The 19,448-nt window shown below is 44.5% G+C and overlaps 1 protein-coding gene across 4 annotated transcripts in view; it reads right to left on the reverse strand.

Moving 5' to 3' along the window:
- The window catches only part of BCAS3 (BCAS3 microtubule associated cell migration factor), a 1,792,248-nt gene extending 1,773,012 nt beyond the window's left edge, over positions 1-19,236 (reverse strand). For 2 of the 4 annotated variants that reach the window (XM_075336242.1, XM_075336243.1), the window contains exons 1-2: positions 19,120-19,235; positions 7,946-8,089 (exon numbers count right to left, since the gene is read on the reverse strand). The gene's annotated coding sequence lies outside the window, so the exon portion shown is untranslated. Of the gene's footprint in view, positions 1-7,945; positions 8,090-19,119 lie in introns of all 4 variants that reach the window. The other 2 variants (XM_075336241.1, XM_075336239.1) reach the window with 2 other exon arrangements.
- Positions 19,237-19,448: the final 212 nt, after the last annotated feature.

Here is a 19,448-nt window from a genome sequence, read left to right on the forward strand (position 1 = left end):
ACCCACTGATCGAAGACGTGTTGCAACCACACGTCGCCCAAGAGGGAGAGCCTGCCACCGACCAAGGACGTTACTGGCGTGGCCAGATAATCAAGAGGAGGCTGCCCTGGTGGCAGCAGCTCCTGCCGACTTAGGACACGGCTTCATGCGCCAGTTGGATTACGGACCTTGGCTGAGATAGTGGACGAGGCCGAGGGCTTAGAGGACGACCAGTTAGAGGAAACGAAAGGAACGAAACCTCGACTGGTTCCTGCCCTGGAAGGTTTCCTGGGTTGTGGCATGGAAGTACTCTTCCTGCCAAAAGCTTCCTTAATAATTTCATCCAGTTGTTCACCGAATAGACTGGTCCCAGCAAAAGGGAGTCCAGCAAGGAAACTTTGTAAGAAGCATCTGCCTTCCACTCTCGAAGCCACAGGAACCTGCGGATAGCGAGGGAAGTGGCCGAGGCCACCGCAGTGCGGTGACAGTCTCCACCTATAGATGAAAAGACTGAAGCCTGGAAGTTAAGGCAACCAATTCGGGCAAAAAGGCCCTGGTGAGGGAATGCATCTCCTCCCAAGAAGCAGAGATGGCTTGAGAGCTCGCACTGCTGCAAAGATGGGGAGAACGAGGCCCCTGCCGCCTCAAATATAGATTTGGCCAGAAGGACAACCTGGCGGACAGTGGGATCCTCAGAGAGGAGCCGACAACTGTCCGGGCTGAAAATCTAGACCCCGGAGGGTCCACCCTTGGTGAATGAGCCCACTCCTTGACCACCATTGGTGGAAGGGGAAAACAGTCATCAGAACCACGCTCTGGGAAGCGTCTGTCAGGACAAGCTCTGGGCTTGGTCACAGTGACCTGAATGCTGGAGTGGATAAGGAACACACTCCTTGTTCTCTTAGGCAAGGTATACTGATGGTTTTCTGCCAAAGAGGGTTGCTCTCCTGATACAGGCGGATTGAGGTCCAGTATAAATATAATGGACGCAATCAAATCATTAGCATCTGCGTCACTTTCGGACAGATCAATAGGGTACATGGAGAGCGTCCGAGCCCCCAGTAGGTCAGAAGTACGCTTAAGAAAACGTTTGTCAGGACAGGCCCTGGGTTTAGTCACAGTGGCCTGCTCTCCTAGGTGAGATAAACTGATGTTTTCCTACCCAAGAGGCCTGTTCTTCTGACACTGGAGGGTTAAGGTCCAGAACGGAGTTAATGGACGCATCAAATCGCTAACATCTGCATCACCATCGGTATCAATGGGGTACAGAGACGAAGCGTCTGAGCCCACAGTAAGGGTATCCTCCTCGCCTTGTGACTCGGCCCGTGAGGCAGAGCCGTGGGGCAAGGAAGGAAAGGAGTCCCTGCGTCTCCGTTTAGGAGGACGGGGTCAGGGATTAGATGAAACAGACTCTGTGAGCTCTGCAGAGCGAGCTGGAGCATCAGAGGCACCCTGAGAAGGGGGCTGATGCATGCTTAGCAGCGTCCGAGACAACTGTCCAATGGAGTCTGCAAAGGACTGGGAAATAGCATTGGAAAAAGATGCTACCCAAGACAGGGGTTCAGCCTGGGGAGACTCCAGGCTGAGGCACCACCACATGAGACCATTACAGTGTGTGGTCTGTGCCGGTTCAGGCAATATGAGCTTACATGCAGAGCATGTAGTGTACAGCCTTCCTAGTGTGAGACATGCTGCTGAGGAGGAGGTTCTATAATAAAGAATTAACTCCTTCAGAATGCCCTGAGAGTGCATAAAAGTGCACAACCAAAGGTTGTGACTTATCAGGCCGCTATTATGTGCGCCCTCCGGATTCCAAGCCTGGACCCCCAGCCAGATATTCACTCCCTCTGCACTGCAGAGCAGCCAGCGCCGACCAGTGTACTAAGGACGCTGAGAAAATGGCGCCGGAGTGAGGGGGGGGGGCGGGGGTTAACCCAGGAGCGGGAATCGGAGGGCTAAGGAGATGTACAGGGGAGGGAATCATCTCCTCAGATAGGAGTGTCCTCCCCTGTGCAGAGCGGCCGGCGGGCGGCGCTGCAGTGTCCCCCTGCATGACTGACATGCAGGGGAACGAAACGAAACTAGGCCGCGGCTGAAGCCGGGGCCTAGAGTTATGCATGCGGCCGACAATCAGGCATCATCGGCGCGGTTCCCAGTAAAAACCGTGGAACCGGCCGGAAACACAGTAAAAAACAGCATTATCAAAGTAAATCACTGTCCCCCCCAATAAAAGTGCCCCACATTGCAGAAGGACCCTCTGAATAACGTCTCTATACTTAGCTTTGAGACGCAGGGCCCAGTCCCTGGTGGGGTTGGGGTTCAGTGCTCCTTCCAGCAGGGTCCTGCACAAGGGCTGCGGATGGAGGCCGGTCTCCTGCAAGGCAGTGAGAACCGTGTTGGCTCTAACTTCAAGCCAGAGCCCCTAAGGGATGGTGAAGGAGCGCGGCATGAAGGGCTCCTGCCCTGAAGTCAACCTTAACAGCACCGCCGCCAGGGGGGTGAGAAGGGACATGCTGGGAGTCCAGTGGACCCACTTTTCTTCCAAATCTTTAGAAAAAATGAAAAATCAAAAGAGGATGCATATGTGTGTGTGTGATCCTCCTGACACACAAAGCGAAAACTGGCTAGGACTGGCTACCAGGGGGTGTATAGGCTGGGAGGGAGGAGCTACACGTTTGAGTGTAGTTCTTTGTGTGTCCTCCGGAGGCAGAAGCTATACACCCATGGTTTGGGTCTCCCATAAGGAACGATAAAGAAAGATACAGAAAATCACATTGTATCATTTTAAAATATTGTATTTAATAAAATGCTAATTAATTATTTGATACAATAGAAAAACAGAACGTAATATTTAATTCAGAAACCTTTGTTTGCAATTACAGAGGTCAGACATTTCCTGTAGATCTTGACCACATTTGCACACTGCAGCAGGGATTTTGGCCCACTCCTCCATACAGATCTCCAGATCTTTGAGGTTTCGGGGCTGTCGCTGAGCAACATTGAGTTTCAGCTATCTCCAAAGATTTTCTATTGAGTTCAGGTATGTAGACTGGGAAGGCCACTCCAAGGCCTTAAAATTCTTCTTACGGAGCCACTCCTTAGTTAGCCTGGCTGTGCGTTTCAAGTCATTGTCATGCTGGAAGACCGAGGCACGACCCATTTTCAATGTTCTTACTGAAGGAAGGAGGTAGTTGGCCAAAATCTTGCGATACATCATGACATCATCCATCCTCCCTTTAATACAGTGCAGTCCTCCTGTCCATTTACAGAAAAGCACCCCCAAAGTATGAAGTTTCCACTCACATGCTTCACAGTTGGGACAATGTTCTTGGGTTTGTACTCCTTCCTCCAAACATGGCGAGTGGAATGGATACCAAAAAAAATCTACTTTGGTCTCAGTTGACCAAATGACCTTCTGCCTCCTCTGGATCATCCAGATGATCATTTGCAAGCTTCAAAAGGGCCTGAACATGTGCTGATGTGAGCAGGCTTGCATGCCCTGCAGGGTTTTAATCCATGACAGCGTAGTGTGTTACTAATGGTAATCTTTGAGATGGTGATCCCAGCTCTCTTCAGATCATTGACCAGGTCCTCACTTGTAGTTTTGGGCTGATTCCTGACCTTTTTCAAAATCATCCTTACCCCATGAGGAAAGATCTAGCATGGGGCCCCAGACTGAGTAAGATTAACAGTCATCTTGTGTTTCTTTTGTTTTCTGATGATTGCATCAACAGTTGTTGCTTTCTCACCAAGCTGCTTGCCTATTGTCCTGTAGCTCATCCCAGCATTGTGCAGGTCTATAGTTTTGTCCCTGGTGTCCTTAGATAGCTCTTTGTTCTTGGTGGAAAAAAATTGGAGTGAGATTGATTGATTGATTGTGTGGTGCAAAGTAAGAGGGCTTCTTAAAGAAAATAAAAACACCACAAGTATGAAAGCCAGAATTCTTGCTGGTTGGTGGGTGATCAAATAGTTATTTCATGCAATAAAATGCAACTTAATTATTTAAAAATCATACAAATGTGATTTTCTGGATTTTGTTTTTTTTCTTCTGTCTGTAACAGTTGAAGTGTACCACCTGCGATAAAAATTACAGACCTCTCCATTCTTTTAGGTGAGAAAACTTGCAAAACCAGCAGTGTATCAAATACTTATTTTCCCTCACTGTACAAGTTGTATATTGTGTTCTACATACAGACTGCTGAGTTTCCATGGACTGGAGAGATGGCTGCATATAGGGTACTGCAATGATTACTGGTGGGTGGAGGGTAGATCAAGGTACAATGTTTACTACTACTCTGCTACTACTCTGCTGTTAAAAATGTGGAAAAAGGGAGGCACAACATTGTGTGAAAGGGAAGAGAATGAACTGCTGTGATTAGCTGGGAAATTCAGAATGGTGCTATAATTAAGACTAGGGAGAAAAGAGGTTTGAATTATAAAGTGATGCAGAATATCTCGTTGCTATAGAAATAAAGAACTTCTTTTTAAAAAGGGCAAAGACATGGGACCCCAATTATCAAAGCCTTTAAGCTACTGTAGGAAAATGGTGTAAAGTTGGTCAAAAGTTGCAAATGTTTTGCACACAGAATTGTGTACACATTTTGTGACTTCTGCAGTTTTCACGCCAGTTTAAAGCAGCGCCACCAAAATAGGCGGAGTTGGGACAGGAAAGGCATGGCTACGCCCGCCCATCAAATTCAGCAGAAGTGCCGGCTTTTCTTACGCCGGAAATGCTACTCTAGTCACTGGATATACATGAAACTAGTAACATGCGCCAAATTAATTTTAGTGGTGTGCACCTCCTAATGATTGTAGCACAGCATACTACATAAAGTTCTTCATTATGACTGTCGTGTGCAATGCCAATCTTATTGAATAGGTCCCATAGTGCTTGAGCTACTAGAAAACATGTGTACAGCACAAATGTGACCAGTGGGCATACCAGAATAACACTAGTGGGAAAAGGAAGGGCTACTGGGGCAAAGCACATCAGGGTAGAGGTGCTGCTATGACAGTTGGGAAAAAAGAGGCAAGGTAACTACATCATCTACTGGTGAAATTGAACAAGGTACTGACTTTCTCACTTCCTAGACCTTGCAAGCATTTAACTAACCACAATGTAAGCCAAAAAGGAAACACTAAGCTACAGATAACATCCAAAAAGAATTCCCATACCATCAGGTCCAACACACAGAATTACCAATGAATTCACAAGAGAAATAACAAAATATTGATAAAAGGGAATCCATCATATGGTTTTTGCCACCTAATCTAAATGCAGGATAATGAATGGGCAAAGACCCCAATCAATGTCACAAACTATGCTGTTTGCTATAGTTTTGAGAAAAATCACTCTTAAATCAGAAAAGTAGACTATAAATAAAACCTGTTGCACTGTAGTCCCCCATATTCATGTGCTCCATCACTGGCAGCTTCTGCTTATGGTCATAGCTCATAAAGTAGCTAATCAGTGGTGTGGGAGGTGTTATACAGAGCACAGGATTCAGAGATCTACTAGATCTGCAGCAGATAAAGCTATGATCAAAACTGCAGTATGAAACCCAGTAAGTGGCATATCACTGGAATCAGGGTCTATATTATGCGCCTCTCAGATGGGGTAACTAAAACCAGGTAACAAATTTTCTTAGTATCTGCATAGAAAAGGTCTTGGATCACAGTGATAGGCTAGGTTCACACACTGCGTCTTTTTGACGCTGCGTTTTTGGCCGCTAAAAACGCACCTGCGTCGAAAAAAAACGCATAAAAAACCGCATGCGTTTTTGCCGCGATTTGGTGTGTTTTTGGCTGCGTTTTGCTGCGTTTTTGATCTCTGCGTTTTGCTGCGTTTTTCAAATGCATTGCATGGGCGGAAAACGCAGAAAAACGCAGGAAAGAACTGACATGTCCATTTTTTTTTTTAACTCAAAAACGCAGGTAAAAAAAACAGATGTGTGCGGACAGCAAAAATGAAAACTCATAGACTTTGGTGGGGAAGCAAAGTCCTGCAGTTTTGAGGCCAAAAATGCACCCGAAAAACGCGCAAAAACACCGCGAAAAACGCACTGTGCGCACATAGCCTTACCAGTAACTAATGCTGGAACTGCAATTTATGCTTATCTTCTAAACAAATCTTTACGTTTGCTAATAATGCCACTACTAAACAATGCAAACAGCCTCTTCAAAAAGTAGAGGACTTGATCTCTGGCACCACCTATTGGATGTCCTAAAAGTCAATATCGACACTTTAATGCGCCTTGTCATATGTAAGGCTATGTGCGCACGTTGCGTACTGTCACTGCAGAAATTTCTGCAGCGATCTGAACAGCACACGTGCGCTTCAAATTGCTGCAGAAAATGTCCGTAGTGAAAAAAAAAAAGCTGATTCCATGCGCTCTGACTGCAGCTCCTCCCATAGACAGAGCAGGGGCTGCATGCAGAGCGCAGGAAAGAAGTGACATGTCACTTCTTAGAACGCGCGCTTCGGGCAGCAGCCGAAGCGCTGCGCTCTAAGATGCCACGTGCACACGGCTCCTGCATAATCTTCATAGATTATGCAGGGGACGCAGGACGCATGCAGTTACGCTGCGCTACAAAGCGCAGCGTAACTGCATGAAATTACACAACGTGCGCACATATAAACAAGCCTTTTCATAAGACTTAGGATTTATACCAGATCAGAATCCCAATTTGCAGACACTGTGTTTCAGGGTGATTGCCCCTCGTCACTGCAAAGTGTGGGTATCTGATCTGGCTTATGAGAAGCTATGGCGCTAGAGTTTGTCTCCTTCCTCACTGGAGGAACAATTTGAATAATTCCCAGAGGGGCATTGCAGCTATAAGTCCCCTCACTGGTAGCCAGACTGGTTTGTCAGGTCTCCATAATATTAGTCTTCCCCGTTGTCATATGTAATGGCTCTAAAGTAAGAATGGCTCTAATGTAAAAATCCAAACCAGAAACTCCTTTTGCAGACACGCGTTTCAGGTGTTGTAGGAGATCTGATTTGGCTAAATGAGAGGCTATTTGGTTATTTAATTTTCCCAGAGGAGCACTGTATGGTTTATAAGTCTTGTTACATTGACATGTCAGATAGGTCATTCTCCGTGATGAGAAATATTCCTTCTTAACAATTACTACTAAACAATAAAAAAAAATTACAATTTCAGATCCTAAAAAAAAAAAAAAAAATCTTCCATTTTAATATTTTAATCAATCAATTTAGAGTAATCTAAGTGGGCTAAAATTATCTGGAAAGCAATCAATTGTTCTAGCAGCACCTACTGACTTATTTGGGTGGGGGGGGGGGGGGGCGGACAAACTGACCAACGTAGGCCTCCGAAACAAAGCAAACTTTCCTTTTTTTTTTTTCAGATTAACAGTAAGATTTTACAAAATATATAATAAGATAATAAAGGATAATAAGAATACAGTAACTTAGCTGACATAAGTATGGTAAGTTAGATGGTGAGCGGCCATACAAGATCTATAGGGGTAATTGTTCTTACACACTCACCATGAAAACATTTCCAAATGCTGGCTACTTTTGTTGAATGCATCTATTTTGGGGGCATAAAAATAGCTTATTGCTGCATATAAATGGAAGTTTACTGAATACCAACTAACCAGCACTTGTAACGAACAGATCATCTGTCCCTATAAAGTGGCTTTTACACATCGGTAACACATCACATCCCAGTAAAATAGTGTGTTACTGGAAAAAGTGCATATTACACACTGTAAAGGGTACTTTACGCACTGCGACATCGCTAGCGATCTCGTTAGTGATGTGAAATTCTAGATCGCAAGTGCGATCTTTCGAGATTGCACATAGGTCATTTTACGCATGTGCAATCTCGAAAAATCGCACTTGCGATCTAGAATTTCACATCGCTAACGAGATCGCTAGCGATGTCGCAGTGCGTAAAGTACCCTTAAGTCTAGATAAACCCCCATGGACACCTTACTTGCCTAAAGACAATTATATTTCAAGAAAGTCTTGTGTTGTAGCAAAGCACACAGGAAGCCACTGTTAAGGATCTGGATGAGTGAAGGCTCCTATGGATCTCCAAAATGGTCCAAACCAGGAAAATTGTTGAATTGATGCCTCTTCTCCTAAAATAAAACAAAGTATGGTCAACATTTTATCATAGTGTTATGGATCCTGCTGCTGACCTCCTCAGCAATCATTACTAAGTAGAGTTGTATATTTTAACGTAGTAGTAAGCAGGGTCCATATAGCAATCCTGAGGAAGAAGGACACATGGAAAGGTTTATAAGCCTCCTGACTCCACCTCTGGATCATCCTGCTTTACAAGCACTTATCTAGGAGAAACCGTACAGCAGTATGACCAAGTAGAGATTTTCCGCCGTGGATCTCAGGGCCTGAGGATGAATACCTACAAGTTCTAGGCCCATCCGGAGAGGGTCATTGGCAATGCTGCATCTTCATGGGGATTGGTAAAGAAAAGACTTTTACATTACTTCCATGACATGAGAGGTGTCTCCAAAAATATGTCACCGCTTTCATTAAAACAGAGCTCATACTTGAGGGACCTGATGTCATTACTCAAACTCCCCCTCCCAAATAATGATGTAGAATAGCCGCAACACATCAGACTCTCGCCTGCCTTGACAAGCTTCAAAAGGAACCTGAAGACCCATCTCTCCCGACAAGCCTACAACCTGCCATAACCCTCAGTCTGATACAGCGCCGCACAATCAGCTCTACCCTAACCTACTGTATCCTCACCTATCCCTTGTAGACTGTGAGCCCTCGCGGGCAGGGTCCTCTCTCCTCCTGTACCTGTTTGTGTCTTGTATTGTTTATGATTATTGTACTTATCTCTATTATGTATACCCCTGTCACATGTAAAGCGCCATGGAATTCATGGCGCTATAATAATAATAATAATAATAATAATAAATGTGTTCAGAGGAAATATTACTACTGTGAAATGATCCAGTAGAAAGTGTTAAGGGCTGTAAGTGAATCCAGTCCAGAACTCTCAAAACAGGTGACCGAGACCAAGGCCAAATAGTCAAGACGATATTTATAAAGTGTTTGGTGACCACGAGCACTACAGCAGGCCGATCGCTACTGACGCAAACATATCTAAATGGAAGACACTAGCAGAAAGTATATAATGAACTCTGCTTCTTATAAAGAGTAACTAAAGCATAAATAACTGGAATGAGAGCATAAACTGTAGTAAAGGAGTTGTCCACCTTTGGGGACTACATTTTCCTTACTTAAATGCATACATTTGGAGCAAAAAAAAAAAGAAGGAGGGGATAGACCACATCAAAGTGCAATGTGCAGAAAACAAACATGCCACATTTTTAATGTTTTTTTTAATTTTAACCTAAAAACATGCATTTAAATAAAACAAAAATTAAGAAGAAGAAGAAAAAAAAAAAAACAACATTCATGGCTGATAGCTTTATTATGAGTGATGTATGGGGGGTCTTATGATTAGTTTTGACAGAGAATGGTCATACTAATTTTATCACTGCAGATGACCTCAGGGTTACTTTAGTTCACTAATATTTAAACAAAATCACTAGCTTAGGTGAACAAGAACATTAAAATTTAACTTTTATTATATACATACTAATATATATATATATATATATATATATATATATATATATATATATATATATATATATATATATATATATATATATATATATATATATATATTTCTATTCTTATTTTTTTTAAAAAAGAAAGGCTCAGATACTAACCTACATCTTTCCTAATATCAGGAGCTACTAATTTACAATTTCTATTTTATCTACAAAAATCCCGAAGCTCTTTAATCACATTTATTATTCTTCCCTGTTGCAGGATAATTCACTTTAATCCACCACATCAAACTAATTGTTATGTGCTGATTCTGCACCACTCTTCTAATTCAGAGTAGCTAAAGCCTGAATTCTCAATTTTTTTGTGGATATTGACAATTTCATTAAATTAGGTCTGTGAGAGAATACAAGCCATTTTCTATTGTATAGAAACCATCTTATCTTAGAACTAAATGATGTCATAGGGTTCAGCTAAGACTGATGGGTGGGGAAGTCTCACATTTCTACACACACCCCTGAGGCACTTATTAGTGCATAGGTATTTCTTTGTTTGGGGTACTATATGCTTTATTACATCATGTGACCAGTTTATAAACTACACCATACTAGGCTGTGCTGCACAGATTTCCCAAGCGCTTGTAAAACAAATATTATTAATTTGGAGTTCCAATGGCATAGAAGGAGTGCATTTCACTCACAGGTCCCAAAACATATGCTTTTATTAACAGCTATTTTAAAAAAAATATATAAAATTCACACCTCTGACTACTGTTATGTCTCATATTGAATAGTGCTCCTTATTATTCAAGTAGTTGTCCATATATTCCTAGCACCATTTTCCAGTGCTATAAAACCTACGTATCAGGTATAGGTAAACCCAGCAGTTCAATATCTCCTGCCTCTACGCGTTTCATCTCACCTATCTTGGTGAGACACATCAGGAGGCTAGCACCTCTATTTATAATCTCAGGGGTCAACTAGTTTTTATGGCACAGATATGCCTCAGTGTTCTAACATTATCAGCTGCGCCAAGACGCGAGGTTGATATAGATAAATGCCCGCCCCTTCTTCCTGACGCACCTCCTGTGTTGGCCAATCACACGGTCTGACTCAGCAGACCCATCGAGTGAGACCACATCAGCACCGGCGTTCACCGCGTCATTTGAAAAAGGGCATCCACAACGTTATCTGGATACAAAGATGCTCACTTCACCCCGGAAGCTGCGTATATACCTTTAAAACAGTGCATTCCAGTACCTGATATCACACTAATATCACGCTTTTTCCTTTGTATAATTTATCTCATTCATCATACAAGGATTCACATCAACATAGACATGAAATAGTGCTCCACAAGCCTAAAGATTATAATCAAGAATTACGCACAGATTTAATAAATGTATAAAATTGCCCATAATGATCCATCATTCTTTATAAGGAAATATCCAAATTTACAAATAAAGAAAGGGGAGGCTAAATTCCAAAGGACACACAGAGCTTACCAACCTAAAGACGGTAAAGAAAAGCGGTATAATTTCCCTAAACCACTAAATAACCTCCATCCCCATAGGGATTCTATATTTCATCCTAAGGAGTAATATCCCAAAGCTTAAGGAGACACAAAAATAACCTGATTTAGAGGGGAAGATAAAATATTCCAGTGAGAAACAGGGGATGAATGTTATGGTAAAGAAGTTTATAAACAAATAAGGGAAAATAGATTTTAAGGGACACAGAGAAAGCTCCCCAACTTCAACAATTGGGTAAATAAGGCATGAGCTAAATTCAGACCATCGACAGGGGTGGTGAAAGCACCCGCCCCCATCGTTTCTGCGTCACGAGCAAATCGCTGCCCGTGGCGCACAAAATCGTTAGGAGCAGTCACATGGACTTACCTGCCTAGCGACGTCGTGGCCGGCGAACTGCCTCCTTTCTTTCTGCCAGTGAGGGGACTTATAGCTGCAATGCCCCTCTGGGAATTCTTCAAATTGTCCCTCCAGTGAGGAAGGAGACAAACTCTAGCGCCATAGCTTCTCATAAGCCATATCAGATACCCACACTTTGCACTGACGAGGGGAAATCACCCTGAAACACCGTGTCTGCATCTTGGGATTCTGATCTGGTATAAATCCTAAGGGGTACTTTGCACGCTGCGACATCGCTAGCCGATTGTAGCGATGCCGAGCACGATAGTCCCCGCACCCGTCGCAGATGCGATATCTTGTGATAGCTGCCGTAGCGAACATTATCTCTACGGCAGCTTCACATGGACTTACCTGCCCTGCGACGTCACTCTGGCCGGCGACCCGCCTCCTTCCTAAGGGGGCGGTTCGTGCGGCATCACAGCGGCATCACTAAGCGGCCACCCAATAGAAGCGGAGGGGCGGAGATGAGCGGCCGCAACATCCTGCACACCTCCTTCCTTCCTCATTGCCAGTGGCCGCAGGTAGGCTGCAGTTCGTCGTTCCCGAGGTGTCACCCGTAGCGATGTGTGCTGCCTCGGGAATGACGAACAACCTGCGTCCTCAACAATCAACGATTTTTTGAAAATGAACAATGTGTCAACGATAAAGTGAGTATTCTTGATCATTAACGGCCGTTCGTTGGTGTCACATGCAACAACGTCGCTAACTATTCCAGATGTGCGTCACGGAATCCGTGATCCCGGCGATATATCGTTAGATACGTCGTTGCGTGCAACGGGGCCTTAAGGCTTTGTGCGCACTGAGCATTTTTCACGGCGTTTTTGCACGTTTTTTTCGGATACGTTTTTGGCCTCAAAACTGCATGACTTTGCTTCCCCCGCAAAGTCTATGACTTTTCATTTTTGCTATCCGCACACAAACTTTTTTTAGCTGCGTTTTTGAGCTTAAAAATAAATAAATAAATAATTAAATAAAAAATATGGACATGTCAATTCTTTCCTGCATTTTCACCCATGCAATGCATTGGGTAAACACAGCAAAATACAGTGATCAAAAACACAGCAAAACTCAGCCAAAAACGCACCATGAACGCGGTAAAAACGCATGCGTTTTTTACAGGTGCGTTTTTGCGACCAAAAAAACGCTGTGTGTGCACATAGCTTAATACCCCATATCCCTTCAAATAACATCAAGATTAAACATTGCCTCTTAGGCAATGTGCACACTAGAAAGTGGCCTTTTCTTAAGAAAAATCAACACCCTCTGGTAGAATACCGCACCCACGGCAAAAACCGAACCCGCGTTTTTTTGCCACGGTTTTTCCAAGGGTTGGTGCCTGGGGTTTTTTACTATTATCTATGGCAAAAAACTCAGGTACCTGCAGAGAAGAAGTGACATGCAGATGAATTCCGCAGCGGAATTCCACAGGTATAAAAAAAAAAAAAAAAAGTGTGCGCACAGCATTTTTTTTTTTTATATCCATAGGTTTTGCTGGGGAATCACTGCAGAAATGTTACACATTTTCTGCAGCAAATCCGTGGTAAATCCGCAGCGTGCGCACAAAGCCTTAGGGAGAAAAACTTCCAAACTCACGGAAGCAAAAGGTGAAACTAGACTTACATGGACAGACAAGATGTTCCAATCAAACAAAGGGAATGAATGTAATTGATTCATTCGAAGCATGCGGCATCACCGTTTTTAACCTATATAGCCCCCGTGTCTCTTTTCTATGAGCCTTATTGTCTAAATCACCTCTTCTGCCAGACTCTCTCACCTTCTCTATCCCCTGAAAAGAAATAGACTTCATATTTCCACCATGCATCTGCCATATGTGCCTTGCTATGGGGGTGTATCTTCCTTCCCCCTAATATTTACTATGTGTTTCAAAATTCTCTGCTTAAAAGGATGGATCGTTTTACTTATATACAGTGCCTTGTGAAAGTATTCGGCCCCCTTGAATTTTTCAACCTTTTCCCACATTTTAGGCTTCAAACAAAGATAAAAATTTTAATGTTATGGTGAAGAATCAACAAGTGGGACACAATTGTGAAGTTGAATGAAATGTATTGCTTATTTTAAACTTTTGTAAAAACGAATAAACTGAAAATTGGAGTGTGCAATATTATTCATCCCCTTTACTTTCAGTGCAGCAAACTCACTCCTGAAGTTTATTGAGGATCTCTGAATGATCCAATGTTGTCCTAAATGACTGATGATGATAAATATAAGCCACCTGTGTGTAATCAAGTCTCCGTATGAATGCGTCTGCTGTGTGATAGTCTCACTTTTCTGTTTTAAGCACAGAGAGCATCATGAAGACCAAGGAACACAACATGCAGGTCCGTGATACTGTTGTGGAGAAGTTTAAAGCCGGATTTGGTTACAAAAAGATTTCAAAAACTTTAAAACATCCCAAGGAGCACTGTGCAGGCGATCATATTGAAATGGAAGGAGTATCATACCACTGCAAATCTACCAAGTCCGGCCGTCACTCAAAACTTTCATGTCCAACAAGGAGAAGACTGATCAGAGATGCAGCAAAGAGGCCCATGATCACTCTGGATGAACTGCAGAGGTCTACAGCTAGGTGGGAGAGTCTGTCCATAGAACAACAAATCAGTCGTACACTGCACAAATCTAGCCTTTATGGAAGAGTGGCAAGAAGAAAGCCATTTCTTCCAGTTATCCATAAAAAGTGTTGTTTAAAGTTTGCCACAAGCCACCTGGGAGACACACCAAACATGTAGAAGAAGGTGCTCTGGTCAGATGAAACCAAAATCGAACTTTTTGGGCACAATGCCAAGCAATATGTTTGGCTGAAAAGCAACACAGCTTATCACCCTAAACACACCATCCCCACTGTCAAACATGGTGGTGGCAGCATCATGGTTTGGGCCTGCTTTTCTTCACCAGGGACAGGGAAGATGGTTAAAATTGATGGGAAGATGGATGGAGCCAAATACAGGACCATTCTTGAAGAAAACCTGTTGGAGTCTGCAAAAGACCTGAGACTGGGACGTAGAGTAGTCTTTCAACAAGACAATGATCCCAAACAAAGTAAAATCTACAATGGAATGGTTCACAAATAAACGTATCCAGGTGTTAGAATGGCCAAATCAAAGTCCAGACATGAATCAAATTGAGAATCTGTGGAAAGAGCTGAAAACCGCTGTTCACAAACGCTCTCCATCCAACCTCACTCAGCTCGCGCTGTTTGCAAAGGAAGAATGGGCAAGATTTTCAGTCTCTCGATGTGCAAAACTGATAGACACATACCCCAAGCGACTTGCAGCTGTAATCGCAGCAAAAGGTGGCGCTACAAAGTATTAACTTAAAGGGGCCGAATAATATTGCACGCCCCAATTTTCAGTTTATTATTTTTTTTTTATAAAAGTTTAAAATAAGCAATAAATTTTGTTCAACTTCACAATTGTGTCCCACTTGTTGTTGATTCTGCACCATAAAATTTAAAAAAAATTTCTTGATATTTGAAGCCTGAAATGTGGGAAAAGGTTGAAAAATTCAAGGGGGCCGAATACTTTCACAAGGCTCTGTAACTTATGGGGCACGAACACTTTGCCATATAGACTATACAATTTATAAATTCCCGGTTGGTGTAGCTCCCTCCTGTCGCTTCACTAGTAAAGCTGTCAATATTCCTTATGAATTCACAATCTTTACATGAGCCGCACTTAAAAAGGTACCCACCAGCTGACTTTTGTTCAGCCAAATGGTTTTACCTACCGACTTGGACAGATGGCTATGAACCAACCGATCCTTCAAATTTCGGCCTCTCCTATAAGTGAAAGATACTCTTGGTGGAAGAAAATCCACCAAATCTGGGTCTAGTCTCAAAATATCCCAGTGGGTCCATAAAATCCCTGATGCCTCTCTTCTTATATCATCATATCCTTCTTTCTTGGGATAAGTAGGGATGACCGATTTGACACTCTAGCGTGATGGTATGCTGCCTCAACTATTCCGGTATAACCTCATTTTTTAATCTATCCACCAAATCTCCTGCCTTTCTGTCATATAGAGAATGGTCATCCTACCTAGAAAAATGGAGTCTGGCGGCACAGGCACGTCTCCTATAGGATTTGAAGGATTGAGTATTATCAAATTCTGGCGATCCAAAAAATAGGTTATGAACATGTGACAAAAGGTCCGCCCAGTGGAATGAGTACGCTAGAGCACAGGAACACAAGTGCATCAGCCTATTACAAGAAAGTGATTCAAGCTCTGTCCAGGAGATGTAGACTTCTACGTTAAATGGCCCCGCATGGGCTTAAGCACAAACCCCCACAAAATGGGCTTACGCGCAAACAGAGAAGTTGACTAGAACGATGCAGACAGAGTCACAGTCATGCATCATTTTCAATCATATATGCCTAGTTGAAAGGGGAACAAAATGTACTCTTACAGTCAACCACATAAGTCAATGTGCTCTGCTGTCTCATTACCAATTCCACTTATCCAATTTAGATCTGTTTCTAGTGGGAGACACTTATTATGCCAAAGTCTTAAACAACTGGTTTTGCTAAGGCCTAATTTCAACTCTTCCTTCTGATTTGGTGATAAAACAGCAGAGGTTAACTTATACCAGGGCCTATCTTATAGATCTCTGTGGGATTGTTCCCAGCATCCGATGCATTAAATGCATCTCCAGATTGGTCTCAATGAAGGATAAAACTTAAAAAAAAAAACAACACTGCATCAATTGTTCTGGCTCCAAAAGCCAGACCAGTCCACTACATTGTCATCAGTTGTGTCCAGCTCAGACATAAAACAGATATACATGAACCAAGCTGGTCAGTGACTGAGTGTGCTGCTCTGTAGACTAATCGGACAAGTGGGTGCTCTGTGGCTTTGCCCGACTAGCTGCCTCTGATTGACACGTCTCTGCCTACATCCGTGTGTAGGCAGAGACCTGTCAGTCACTGTCATAAGAGAAGCCACCAGGGACCCACCTGTCCGATTAATCACAGTGCAACTTAGTCCCTGGCGGCTGATAACGTATGATTTTCTCTAAAATACTGCATCGTTTTAGAATCAATCATACTTGGCTGAGCTAACAAAGCTTATGACTGATACATTCTGTCTATGGATTGAGCAGGCAAGGAGATTCTGAATCAAAGGCTATATCACTTATATTAATGGCTGCAGCCTTTTTGAAACAATCAAAGGACTTAAGGGGGTTTTACACGGTAGCGATATCGCTAGCAATTTATAGCGATAGCGAGCGTGTAAGTACCCGCCCCCGTCGCGCATTCGATTGTTTGTGATCGCTGCCGTAGCGAACATTATCGCTATGGTAGCGTCACACGCACTTACCTGGTCGGCGGCGTCGCTGTGACTGCCGAACAATCCCTCCTTCAAGGGGGAGGGACGTTCGGCATCACAGCGACGTCACCACAACGTCACACAGCGGCCGGTCAATCAAAGCGGAGGGGCGGAACTGAGCGTGATGTAAACATCCCGCCCACCTCTTCCTTCCGCTTTGGGGCCGGCGGCAGGTAAGGAAACGTTCCTCGCTCCTGCGGTGTCTCACATAGCGATGTGTGCTGCCGCATGAGCGATGAATCATGACGCTAAACAACCCTTACCGATTTTTGAGTTTGGGACGACCTCTCCATGGTGAACGATTTTCACCACTTTTGAGGTCGCCTAAGGTCGCTGGTAAGTATCACACGCTGCGATATCGTTAATGACGCCGGATGTGCGTCACTAACAATGTGACCCCGACGATCAAACATTAACGATATCGTAGCGTGTAAAGCCCCCTTTAGACTCAGAGCTGCAGAGTGCAAGTAGTGTGCCATACTTATGCCCATATGCAAACAAATTCCCAAAAGAACATTGTTTGGCCTAGACGTTTACGCTGGCCTCTCTACAAGAACCGTTCCCTCTTAACACACATACCCATGCCCCGCGTGCTTCCCAGTTATGTGACTGTCGCGAACAATCCCACACAAAGATCCAGCTCCCTGCTGTGACTGACAGGAGCCGGATCCCCAGTGAGAGCCACTAAATTCTCTAAACGGCTCTCACTGGGCATAACATTTTGCTGTTTGGAGGGTGAAACTCCGCCCACCTTGACAAAACACCGCCCACTTAGCAAATTAATGGTCCCATTGTGGGTGGGCATGGTTTAGTCATGGGTGGGCATGGTTTTGGCGGTTTTAACACAATATTAAATATGTGTTCACCTGTGGTGAACACATATTTAATAGGGAGCCAGGAACGAGCCAAAAGAGCCAGCTCTTTTTGGTGAGCGGAGCCATGGGAACCGGATCACCAAAAAGAGCCGGACTGCCTATCAGTAGTGCTTCCCCTCCCAGACCTCTAGCTGCTGAATAGCAGCTACTGTCCACTGGGAGCTAAATGTCAATCAGCATTTGAAGGGTGGTGGAAGCCACAGCTCATGTACACTCCTACATCATAAAGTATAGGGAGCAGCTCTCTATACCACCTGATCGTGGAGACTAGAGTGTGTCATTACTTTATACTGTCCTCTGGTCATAAAGAAACCAGCAATTTCCCCTTAAAGCGGTTGTCAATTACTTTATCATTGATTGCCTATCCTTAGGATAGGTCATCAATATCTGATCGGCCGGGGTCCGATACCCCCACTGATCAGCTGTTCTCGGTGCTGACACAAGGCAGCGGAAAGTGTTCATTTCCAGAGGTGTCCAGTAAACTAATAGCATTCGAGATCGGGTACTGCACATCTGCCTCCTACTGATGAGAATGGTAGGCGGATGTGCAGTACCTGGCAGCGGATGCTATCAGAAGACGGGGCAGCTCTGGAACAGCTTTACCTATTCAGGATCAATTGTAACTTGTTAACTGAAATCCCTCCTGACGGTGATGTTAAGAGTCCAGTGGGCGGTGCTACTCCATGATTAAGAGATGGCAGAATCTATTCACAGGACCCCGGTCCATCAGTCAGGTCAGTAATGTGCGACAACCGGACAGGAGCCCCGTGAATCCCCTTACCTCCTAGCATTCCCAGCTCTTCTTCTGGTCAGCCAGGCTAGAGCGACGTAATCATTGAATGACGCGCACACACAACATCGTGCCACTCCGGCTAATCAGAGGAAGAGCCAGGAATGCCAGGAGGTGGCAGAGCTGCGGTGGAGCAGGCAGAGTACTTACCTGGCTGATGAAGCGGACTGCTGACAATCGATTCTTCCACCTCTACTTGCCAGCCTTCCCTGCGGGACCAAGCACAGAGCGATACCTGTCAATCACCGAATAGGACCGCCCACTGGACTCCTAAGCAGAGAAACAGCTGGGATTTCATGGGTTAATAAGCCATCAGAGAGGACTACAGGTACAAGGTGGCTGAAGAGGCATGGCATAGCGGGCACAGGCGGCAGCCACTGTATACCCGCCTCACACACACCACACAGGAGACAATACAGGAGCAGGGTGGTCAGACAACAGCTAGTGACCTTCCTGGGCCTTCCAGTCACAGTCATGCATGTGCTCCCCACTGGGCATGATGCTGGCATGCAGACACCAGGTACCAGCCTCTGCCACATCAATCAGCTCAGTAGTAGAAGCCTATTTGTGGCAGTATTCCGCACTGCTGCCTGTGTCGCCCACGTGATGCCCCCTGTTTACCTCACCCTCCGGACAGCTGGCACCAGGACCTTCTGCTCTTGTCACACTCAGTCCTGCTCCAGCAGCAGCAGATACACAAATACAGCAACAGGGAAAGCGGAACAGCTGTAGCCGACCAATCACAGCTCAGCTTGGGCTCTAGCGCAGGTGTCAATCACATTCTGCGGACCAATCAGAAGCCGGGAGGCGTGTCCTTTGAGGTGATGACGTAGCCAGTGGTCCCCACGCTGCTTCCGCACTGTCCGGAGCAGGGGCATGACTCTGGAGTGCGGGCTCTCGGAAGTGCCGGCTCTCTCCAGCGGCCCCCGGCACTTGTGCGAGGCCCTGAG

The sequence above is a fragment of the Anomaloglossus baeobatrachus genome, chromosome 2, assembly GCF_048569485.1.
Source record: "Anomaloglossus baeobatrachus isolate aAnoBae1 chromosome 2, aAnoBae1.hap1, whole genome shotgun sequence".
Classification (NCBI taxonomy): Eukaryota; Metazoa; Chordata; class Amphibia; order Anura; family Aromobatidae; genus Anomaloglossus; species Anomaloglossus baeobatrachus.